Source organism: Camelus bactrianus, chromosome 16 (assembly GCF_048773025.1).
Source record: "Camelus bactrianus isolate YW-2024 breed Bactrian camel chromosome 16, ASM4877302v1, whole genome shotgun sequence".
NCBI lineage: Eukaryota > Metazoa > Chordata > Mammalia > Artiodactyla > Camelidae > Camelus > Camelus bactrianus.
In genome coordinates, this window is record NC_133554.1 from 37,871,122 (window position 1) to 37,882,382 (window position 11,261).

The window sequence follows — 11,261 nt, forward strand, 5'->3', positions numbered from 1 at the left end:
ATTTAACTCAGAAACCTTTTGATAAACATTTACTCTCTTTCTCAGAAGAGATCTAGGAAAGGAGCGAAGTCATCCATAAAGTAGCACAGACACAAACTGACTCCTCTTTAATGGGAGGCAAAGAGCCTGTTACACTTATATTCTTGGATTATGTCAGATAATCATAGGTTCAGCCACTGGATTCGTCATACCAGGAATTTCATAATCACTGTGTAATTGACACAGACCTTTAAACAGTCCTTTCTCCCTGGAAGCTAGTTTATTGTTGGAATTAAATGAACTGTCACTCTCTGGGGAAAATGGAACCAACTTTTCACTTGGCTCTCCTTGGCTGTGAATAGGAAAGCTTTCCAGGAGTTGGTGCTCTTCTTCACCAAGCTGTCCAAGGGGAAACAAGCAGACTGTCTTTAAGGATGCAAATATTCTCTAAGTGGGAGCCCAGTGCAAAGGCAAAGGAGGAAGTATTTAACACCCAGACTGTTGGAAGTCATTAACTGATTTTGCTGTGTGTATTTCCACTACATAAACACCAGCATTTAATGAAGCCTCCATGCAGTCCAGTCACACCTACTCTAGCTTGGACTCTGGAGCCAAAGGGTGGTTCAGATCCTAGCTTGGCCACTTGACAGCCATCTGACCTTTGGCAGATGGGACCAACAGAGGTACATGTTCCACAGGACTTTGGTGATGATTAAAAGCAGGTAAAATGCACATCAACTCTGGGTGAGCAGAAGCCCTTGACAAGCCATTTACTTTTGTTATCCATCATCTATTCTCACCACTCCAGATCTCTAAGTCCTGTCTAGTGTGATGTCACACTCCTCAAACTACCATGCTCTTTCTCCCTTCTTTACTACTCAGTCATCTGGGCTCTCCAGCCTCCCAGGAACACTTTCAAACACCTAAACATAGTCTAGGTGCTGCCTGCAAACACTCCATTTGCTTTTGATGGCTTCTTCTCCTTCCCTATGTTCTGAGCAACTTTCTGTCACTTAAGAGCCTCCTCTCTTTCCCTATAGTTGTTGTTGTTGTTGTTGTTGTTGTTGTTTTCTAATTGAAGTATAGTCAGTTACAATGTGTCCATTTCTGGTGTACAGCCTAATGTCCCAGTCATGCATGTATATTTACATATATTCATTTTCATATTATTTTTCATTAAAGGTTATTACAAGATATTGAGTATAGTTCCTTGTGCTATACAGAAGAAATTTGTATTTTTATCTATTTTTATATATAGTGGTTAACATTTGTCTCCCCCTAGTTCTTCATTCCAGGTCTTCTCTTTCCCTAATCTTGTCCCTCTAAAGGCCAAAGTCTAAATTGGACAGGAAATTTCCACCAAGTTTTGAAAATGTGAAATGTGCTCAGGTTGGGAGAAGAAGGAAGGGAGGGAAATGTGCCTGTGGCTGGCACACAGGACGTGCTCAGCAAACACTTGGGTTGTGCATGTGTCTGCACAGAATAGGTCTCCCAGGCTTCTGCTTTTTTTTGTTGCTGTTGTTGTCTGTTTTGTCTTTTTTAGGGGGGTGGGGAGGTAATTAAGTTTATTTATTTATTTTGATAGAGGTACTGGAGATCAAACCCAGGACCTCATGCATGCTAAGCATGCAGCTCTACCCCTGAGCTATACCCTCCTCCTTGTCTGCTTCTTGGTGGGGTCAGATATCAGTGTTGGATCTGTTTTTCATCTTTGCAAGTTTAGAAACTTAATTTTTCATGGAAGTGTAGAATCTGGGAAATGATTCACAATAACCGCACTTACAGGATATCTACTTCCTGGCCTTAAAGTCCCTGGGAAAGTAAACTAGTTCATATTGAAAAGTGCATTATTTGAAAGAGGATGGTTTTGAGAGGAATGTACTTCTTCTAGGCTGGAAAATTAACCTTGCTGTCTTAAAGACTGTGTGTTTTTTGAAAAAGACTCTTAGACATAGAAGACAAACTTATGTTTACCAGGGAGAATTGGGGGAGGAAGGGATAAATTGGGAGTTTGGGATTGGTTGATACAAACTACTAGGTACAGAATAAATAAACAACAAGGTCCTATTGTATAGCACAGAGAACCATATTCAATGGCTTGTGTGTACATCTTTGTGCCAGTAGTTCTCACACTTGAGCATGTACCAGAATTACCTGGAGGACTTATTACAACAGACTGCCTGGCCACAGCCCGGAGTTTCAGATTTGGTAGATCTGAGGTAGGAAACCAGGAGTTGTTATGATGTCCCAGGTGGCACCAATGTTGCTGGTCAGAGTCTCACTTGTGACCCCCTCTGCCCTATGTAATAAAAGGGTTCACATCTTCCTTCCTTTCCCAGGTCTGACGTGAGGCTCGCCTGCTGCCCGTTGGCCACCCCTGGGGAAATACCAGGAGAAAGAAACACAACACAGGAGGGGGTGAAATGATATTGTTAATTTGAAATTTATTCATTTGAAATTCTGCATTTCAAGCTAAGTTGAAATTTTATTGTGCCATTACCCCTAGTTTCTCATGGATCTGGAGCAAGGACAGGCAGCAGTTAAGATGGGCGGGGAGGCACTGAAAGTAGGATTGTGTTAGTTTCAGGGCAAGGGAGGGGCCTCCGTTCTCCCTTCCCCAACACGTGGCAATCAGCCTCCTCCAGCTGGCCTTCAATCTACTCTATTATTATAAAAGTCTGGCTTGTATAGGATTTTGTAAAACCTCTTATCATGAAAAGTATCAAATGTATTGAAAAATTGGAAGAATAGTACAATGTATACCCATATATCCACCACCAAAGTGAAATCGTGTTTACATTCTGTTTCATTTATATATGTAAAATATGTACCTTTTGCTGAAGCCATCTTCAAGACATAAGGACATCTACATAACTCCAATGTCATTATCACCTAAAAAGTAACCATCCTCCCCAGTATCGTCTTAAACCATTCTTTTAGTTTATTCCACAAAAGGTCATTTGTAGATGCTGGTTTTTCTGAATCAGGATCCAATCAAGGGGCATATGTGCTCTTAATCTTAAGCAGGGCAGGGACTAGAGTAAGGTGATTTAAAGGGCACTGAAAAACTCAGTACTCAAGGGAAATAATATTTCAACACAATATTTCAAAAAATCAATTTGGCACATTACAGACTGCAGGCCAGCTGCCTGTTTGTGTAAAGTTTCTGTTGTTGCCATCATTGTCGTTGTCCGAGATTTACTGAAAATATGCGGTCATTTGCAGACAGCACAGCAGAAAGATTCAAACGCCTCCACGTGGTGTTTTGAAATCTGTCCCAGCCGTGGGCTGAGTGACCTGGAGGTTGGACAGGCTGCCAAAGTCTGAGAGCTGCAGCGTTTCCTGGTGTCAGGATCTACTTTAGTGATTTCCTGATCCTGGGCAGAGGAGACCCCAGCAGTGTAATCATCTCTCCTTGCTCTCTCCTGCTCCTGCAGCTTGATGGAGACACCTCACATGACCTCTCTGTGTCCTTTTCATCAGATGTGTGACATTGCCTGCTGTCTTCCTGCAGAGCTTTGCTGGGAATGACAGCCTTCTTCTTGCACACCTGCTGGTGAGCGTAGAGGTAGTCGCCCAGGTGCGTGTAGTACTTCTTGGAGATAAGTTGGGGTTGCGTTCTTCATAGTCTTGGTGTGAATGTGGCCCATGCTGACGAGTCCCTGGTGAAAAAGCTGTAAATAAAATTTGAGGGCAAGGGGCTGGGATTAGGGTGAGGTGAATGAGAGACAAGACTGTGAAAATTCAGTCTTTATTTAAACTTCTGATATTTTATTCATTGTGGGGTTTTTTTCATTAATTTTGGTTTTTAAAAATATTGCATTAAAATATAATTTCTCTTGATCATTGAATCTTTTTTGTTTGTTTTTACTGTCTAAACATTTTTTTTAAAAAAAATTGGAGTAGAGTTGATTTACAATGTCATAATAGTTTCTCATGTTCAGCATAGTGATTCAGTTATACATATATATTTTTTCATTTTTTTTAGCTTTTGTGTGTGTGTGTGGAGGAGGGAGTGATTAGGTTTATTTATTTATATATTTATTTTAGAGGAGGTACTGAGGATTGAACCCAGGACCTCATGCATGATAATCATGTGCTCTACCACTGAACTATACCCTCCCCCCTTCTTTTTCACATTCTTTTTCATTACAGGTGACTGCAAGCCATTGAATATAGTGCCCTGTGCTATACGGTAGGACCTTTCTGATCACTGGGTCTTTTGGCATCTTCTTAAATGTTGCACTTAAGGCAAAGGCCTCACTCACAACACCCTAATCCCAGCCTTGCTCTTAACTCTCTTTGAGTACAGAACAGCCCTCCTTGACTTGTTTATAACCTTAACTTTGTTTACTCTTTCATTAAACATTCATGGAGTACACAGGGAGAGAAACAGACAAAACTCTCTGCAGAGAAAATTAAAACCCATGATAGAAGGAAGAAACATTCTAACGTTGGCCATGGCAACGTACTGTGCAGAAGCACCACACAACAGAACCAGAACAAGGGAAGACCGAGGACATTTCCCTCCCCCACAGCCACCTGAGGATCTTCCTCATCCCCCAGCTAAGAAAAGACTAGAAATTGAGATGAGGAAAAAAAGCCCTCCCATGACTCCTTCTAGCTCCTACTTCCTCATTTTTCTGCCCCTCTTCACGGTCAAACGTCTCCAACTTTGACTTTTCTGAGGAGGTCATGCCTGGTGTTTTCTAGAATGCCTCAGGTTCTGGATTTTGGCTTCTTTCTTTGTGGTGTCATAGAGCTTGTTCCTCTGTCTCCTGCATTCCCCCTAGATTGGACCTACAGGCTTAACTAAATTCAGGTTAATCATTTGGGTAAGAGTCCTTCAGATGTGAAGCAGTGTGTGTCGTATTGCATCACTTTGGGAGGCACAGGATGTCGGATTGCTCCATGTTTCAGGATATTTTTTAATTCATTGATTCTGAGTCAATATGTAGATTGGATCTGAGAGGGACCGTTCAACACAATCTGCACAATCCAGGCAGATGGATCTAGAGACTCAGAATGTGATGGGAGCATGACCGAACTGTGGAATTCCACTTAGTAGGTCATATAGTTCTCATTCGTTTTATGAAACAATATGGGTGTCTTGCACAAAATTAGTTTATGCGTTGGGAACCTCATGAATTGAATGGTATTTCTAACAATGTTTATAATTTTATTTTCTATCTAAACAAAAGTTTAATTTGGAATAATTTTGGATTTACAGAAAAGTTGCAAAGATTTGCCGTGTATTCTTCACCCAGTCTCCCTTAATGTTAAAATCTTATACAACTATGATAGATTTGTCAAAACGAAGACACTAACTTGATACAACAATATTAACTAAAGTGCAGACTCTATTCAGAGCTCACAAGTTTTCCCATTATTGTCCTTCCTCTGTTCCAGAAGGCCACGTTGCCTTTAGTAAGTCCCTTCCTTCCTCCGTCTTTCTTTCTTGAGATTGAAGCGATTTTTAAATTGTGGTAAAATATATACAACATAGCATTTGCCATGTTCACCATTTTTAAGTGTACAGTTCAGTGGCATAAAGTACATTCACATTGTTGTGCAATCATCATCACTAACCATCTCTGGAACTTTTTCATCATCCTAAACTGAAATTCTGTACCCATTAGACAAGTAAGTTTCTCTTAAAGGTATTCATTTTCAAACTGCCAATGCATCAAATTTAGGAGAGAGGGTACAGCTCAATGGTAGAGTGCCTACTTAGCCTGCATGAGGTCCTGGGTTCAAGCCCCAATGCCGTTACACTAAATAAATAAGCCTAATTATCCTCTCAAAAAATAAATAAAATAAAGAAATACATTAAAATTAAATAATGTCCAAAACAAATAACCCAATTAAAAAATGGGCAGAAGACCTAAATAGACATTTCTTCAAAGAAGACATCCAAGAGGCACATGAAAAGTGCTCAATATCACTAATTATTAGAGAAATGCAAATCCAAACTGCAATGAAATATCACCTCACATCAGTCAGAATGGCCATCATCAAAAAGACCACAAATAATAAATGCTGGAGAGGGTGCGGAGAAAAAGGAACCCTGTGGATTCCCACCCTACACTGTTGGTGGGAATGTAAGTTGATGCAGCCACTATGGAGGACACTATGGCGGTTTCTTTAAAAACTAAAAATAGATTTACCATATAATCCAGCAATCTCATTCCTGGGCACATATCCAGAGAAAACTATAATTCAAAAAGACACATGCACCCCAATGTTCACAGCAGCACTATTTACAATAGCCAAGATACAGAAGGAATCTAAATGTCCATCGACAGATGAATGGATAAAGCAAATGTGGTCTATATTATACAATGGAATATCACTCAGCCATAACAAAGAATAAAATAATGCCATTTGCAACAACATGGATGGACATAGAGATTACCATATTAAGTGAAGTAAGTTAGACAGAGAAAGACAAATATCATATGATATAACATATGTGGAATCTTAAAAAAAGATACAAATTCTATTTACAAATCAAAAACAGACTCATGGATATGAAAAAAAACTATGGTCACCAAAGGGGAAAGGGGGGAGGATGGATAATTTAGGGGCTGGGGATTAACAGACACACATTACTATATATATAATAGATAACAAGGACCTAGTATATAGTGCAGGTATCTATATTCAATTTCCTGTAATAACATATAATGGAAAAGAATCTGAAAAAAAAAAAGCATATGTATAACTGAGTCACTTTGCTATACATCCAAAACTAACATTGTAAATCAACTACCCTTCAATAAAAAAAAAAAAAAAAAAAGGAATGGGCTCCAGAATCAGAGAAATCTAAGTGTACATCTCACTTCTGCTATTTATTATCAGTAAAACTGAGAGCAAATGGACCCTTCTAAACCTCACTTTCCTCATTTGTAAAGCTGGAATAATTACGGTAGCAACCTCTTAGTGGTATTGTGAGGATTAAAACAAAATAATATATATGCAAAGATTTTAACACAGTATGTGGCACCGAGAAGATGCTTAATAAAAGCTATGATAATAATTCTTATTCTCTAGGGCTAACTTTAACTCTACTTTCAAGATCAACCTATATGTCTCCTCTCCTGGAAAACTTTTATAATTCCTTTCAAGCTGGGTCAAATGCCTCTTTTATGTGCTCCCACCTCCCCTGTGTTGCTTCTAATACCGCTGAGATCCCTCCCAGCACTGTGACCTTTTGATGCCAGGGACTCTGTCTTTCCCATTAGGAGCCCCAGCACCTAGAACAATGCCTGGCCCATTGTAGGAACTCAATAAACAAACACTAGTTGAATGAGAGAATGACTAAATGCTGTCTTTGATGGGACCAAAGGGGAAGCTTGCTCTTCTTATTTGCTGTTAGAAGCTGGTGACTGGGGGGAAAGAGGCTGAGAAATGGAAAAGGAGAACGTGGACTGGACACTTGCCAAAGGCAGGTCAGCCCCTTCCTGTGGTTGCTTTTTGGGTAGAAGAAAAACCAAGTGAAAACCTTGTACCAAACTGGGCCTAAGAAGATAAACAAGCCAAGCCTTCCACCTAGACAATGGCCCAATTCTCCCTGACCGGGGAAGGTGGGAGCCGTGGGGAACCAGACAAACATCCCCTTCCAATTTCCTTCCGTCTGCGCTCCGCTCCTGCAAAGCATCACAGCCCACACCCCCATCATGGCCTCTCCCTCATAGAAGGCATCTCCAAATCCGAGACAGCCTCTTATCCGGTGAGATCTTTGAAGGCTGGTTGAAACTGCAGTGAGTCTGAATCACCGCTAACCACAATGGCCTTAGAATGACAGAGGGTTTCTGTTTCCAGGGCGTGTTCCAAAGTGAGTTTCTGTGGCCCAGTTTGCTTCCACGTGGCCTCTGCCAACCGGGAGGTGAGAAGAGCAGTTTGTGTAGATCAAATGATCAAACTTCAAAATACCCATGAAAAATTGTGAAAACAAAACAACAGCAGAAGTACAAAGCCGGGGGAGATGTGGTTTAAGAGGAGCACGTGTGAAAAGTGACTGAGCAGTCCAGACGCCCGTAGGCCCAGCATGAGTCAGTCAGAGGATGTGGGTGCCAAGAAAACCTCAGACAGGCCTGGACCCAGTGGAACTTCCAGAAAAAGAAAGGGGATGGCTGACTCTACTCCATGCTGGTCAGACCACCCTGGAGGAGGTTTGGCTCTGTCTGGATGCTCCACCGTGTGAGAGGAAAGGGCATGTCCTGAGTGGAGTTACCAAGATTGGGAGTGGGGGTGGGGTAGTGGAGGGACTCAAAACAGTGCCAAAAGTTTGACAAGAGGAGGAGATGAGTGACCTGGAGGAGAAAGCGCTCAGGTTGGGGGGTGAAGGTGGACTTCCCCTTCTGTCTGCCTCGTAAACTCCTATTCATCCCTTAGGCTTCAGCAACTGCCACTTCTTCTGAGAAGCCTTCCCTCACCTCTCTAAGTAGAACCAGTTATGCTTCTCTTGGGACCTCCTTCTCCTCCATCTGGGAGTCATGTCCCTTCATTACAACACCTCCCCCATGGAGGGACGTTGGCTGAGCAGAGTTCCTGTCCTACTTATCTTTGCAACCCCAGTGCCTGGCACAGTGAGTGTCCTTCAGCTAAGGCCTGATTAATTAAATTGTTGGCATGAAAACAGCCCCTGAGCATTTTGACCACGAGGAAGAATGATTATATTCTTTCTCTGTGGCTTGAAGAAAATGGAACTGGAAGAGAGGGTGGAAATTGTGAGAAGGTGGATTTCAGCTCAAAATTAGGAAGTGCCTTATAATAATAATGATGATAGATTTATTGGGCGTTTGGTCATCTATTGCTGCATAACAAGTTACTCCAAAATGTAGTGGCCTAAAACAATAATAAACCTTTATTATCTCATGTAATTTATGTAAGTCAGGAATTTAGGAGTGGCTTAGAAGAGTGGTCCTGGCATGGGATCTGTCATGAAGTTATGGTCAAGATCCCAGTGGGGCTGCAGTCATCTGAAGGCTTGACTGGGGCTGGAGGATCTGGTTCAAGCTGGCTCACTAGCATGGCTGCTGGCAAGAGGCCTCGGTTCCACCACTGTGAGTCTCTCCAAGGAGTATCTGAGTTTTGACCTCACAGTGTAGTAGCTGTCTTCCACCACAGCAAGGGATTTGAGACCTTTTCTGACCTAGCCTCTGAAGTCACAGTCTGTCATTTCTATAATCCTCACTGTGGGAAGAGACTACACAGAGGCATGAATACTAGGTGGTGAGAATCCTTGAGGTCATCTTCAAGGTTGGCTACCACATTCAGCACCAGCGTGTATCAGGCATTGTTCTGCAAGTGTTTTGCATTCGTTCTCTCCGGTAACCCTCACAACCACTTTCAGAGGGTGGCGTTTTTATTATCTCCATTTTATTTTATTTATTTATTTAAAAAAATTTTTGGCTTTCAAGTTACTTTAATCTTCATCACAGAAACAATATAAGTATTAATATATAGACTGTAAATTGTGTAAGCAATTTCCTACATATTTGAAAATTTACTTAATGGAAGTCTGGATGTCCATGTGTATTCTGCAGTTTGATCTGATGGTGTATTTTCAAATTCTCATTTTATAGACATGGAAACTGAAGCACAGAGATGTTCATTGGTCCATGATCACATTCCTGGAAAGTCTCTGAGCTTTGGTTTGAACCTGAAAACCCAAAGTCATCACATTTTGTACTGTATACCACTGTACTCTGATGACTTGGATACACACTAGTCAGGGTGCTGGAGTAGTGATGCTCAGTCCTGATTGCACATAAACTCATCTGGGAAGCTTTTACACATTCCTTATGCCTGAGCCAACCTCCAGGTATTCTGATCTAATTGGGGTTTGATTCTATTATGCAAGGCTAAGAAATGGTCAGCATTGGTTAGAGGTCAGATCATGCCTTCTCTGAGGTCCCTTCCAAATATTACATGTTATCACCTGGGTGAAATGAAACATATTTTTATTACCAAGCAGGTACACTCAAATATAATGTGTAGATGAGTTCCTAATTGTTACCATAGGCCCCATGGGGGTAACATCTGCACTGTATCTTGAAAGGCAAGTGGATGTTGAATAGACTGAGAAAGAGGTGTCATCCAGCTAGAGGGAAACACTCACGAGACACCTAATGCCAGGGTAGTTTCAGGAATATAAATGATTAACAAGAGAGTTTTTACAGAATCCCTCCCTAAGACTCTGACTGCCAGCCTTATTTCTCACCTCCCTTGTCCACGTCCCCAGCTCCTACTCACTGTCCACTTTGGTCAGGGATACCTTTCTTGATGCAGATACAGAGAATAAGCAGAAAAGGACCAGAGAGGAAAGAGTTGCTGGAATGATAAATCCCTATGGAGAAAGGAAAGAGAGGGAGAAAACATCCTTTAAATTAATTCTTGGCTATTGTCCTCTGCTTTTTGAACATGATATTGCCCTGAAGTTGAACCATGGGGATATGCTTTCAGTTGGTCATTACAAGCACTGGAAGGCTAGCTGAGGCTTCTGTGTGGCTTTCTTGTCAAATCACATAACACCTGTCTACCTTGTTCCCCAGTGTTAGCCCACAGCTGCCAATAACACTGATCCCATAGGCAGAATGGTGTAAGAGTCATTCACCCAGCAAATGCTGACTGACAGACTGGGCCGGGCACTGATCTAGGCATTAAACATGAAGCCATGAACAAAACAAAGATCTTGTTTTTATGGAGCTCTCCAGAGAGAAAAGCAGATAATCTCTAATGGGACAAGAAGTAGGCTGACATCAGAATCCTCAGTAGGAGGCAAGAAGACACTAGAGAGATGTTTTCAAAGTGTTGAAAGAAAGGAATTTTGACCCTAGAATTTTATATCCAGCTAAGCTATCTTTGAAGTGAGGGAATAATTTGAAGATGGTGTCAGGTATTCTAGGAGACCCTCAGAAGATTTCCCACACAAAGACCCCATTTTGGAGATATTGTTGAGGGGAGTTGTCCAGCAAGGAGAAAAAATAAAGCCAGAGAATGTTTTGAGATATATGGCATGGAAATAAATTAGTCAAGTTTTTTGCTATCGGAATAAATTATGAGAAAAACAGAAAAAGAAAAAGTATAATAAGCCATAACCCAACTCTAGATAATACCAAGAGCAAAAAGAGAAAAGACCAGAGCTAGTGAAGTGTACCCGGTACATGTTTCTTTGGGAGAAAACAAATAGTTTAAGAAGTTAAATGGAGGGAAGTATACATATTAATGCGTGAGAGAGAAGCCCCAGAAGAATAAAAATGTAATGTACAACCCTT

The 11,261-nt window shown here is 41.2% G+C and overlaps 1 pseudogene; it reads right to left on the reverse strand.

Moving 5' to 3' along the window:
* Positions 1 to 2,399: 2,399 nt before the first annotated feature.
* Positions 2,400 to 11,261, reverse strand: LOC141573625 (small ribosomal subunit protein eS17-like; annotated as a pseudogene).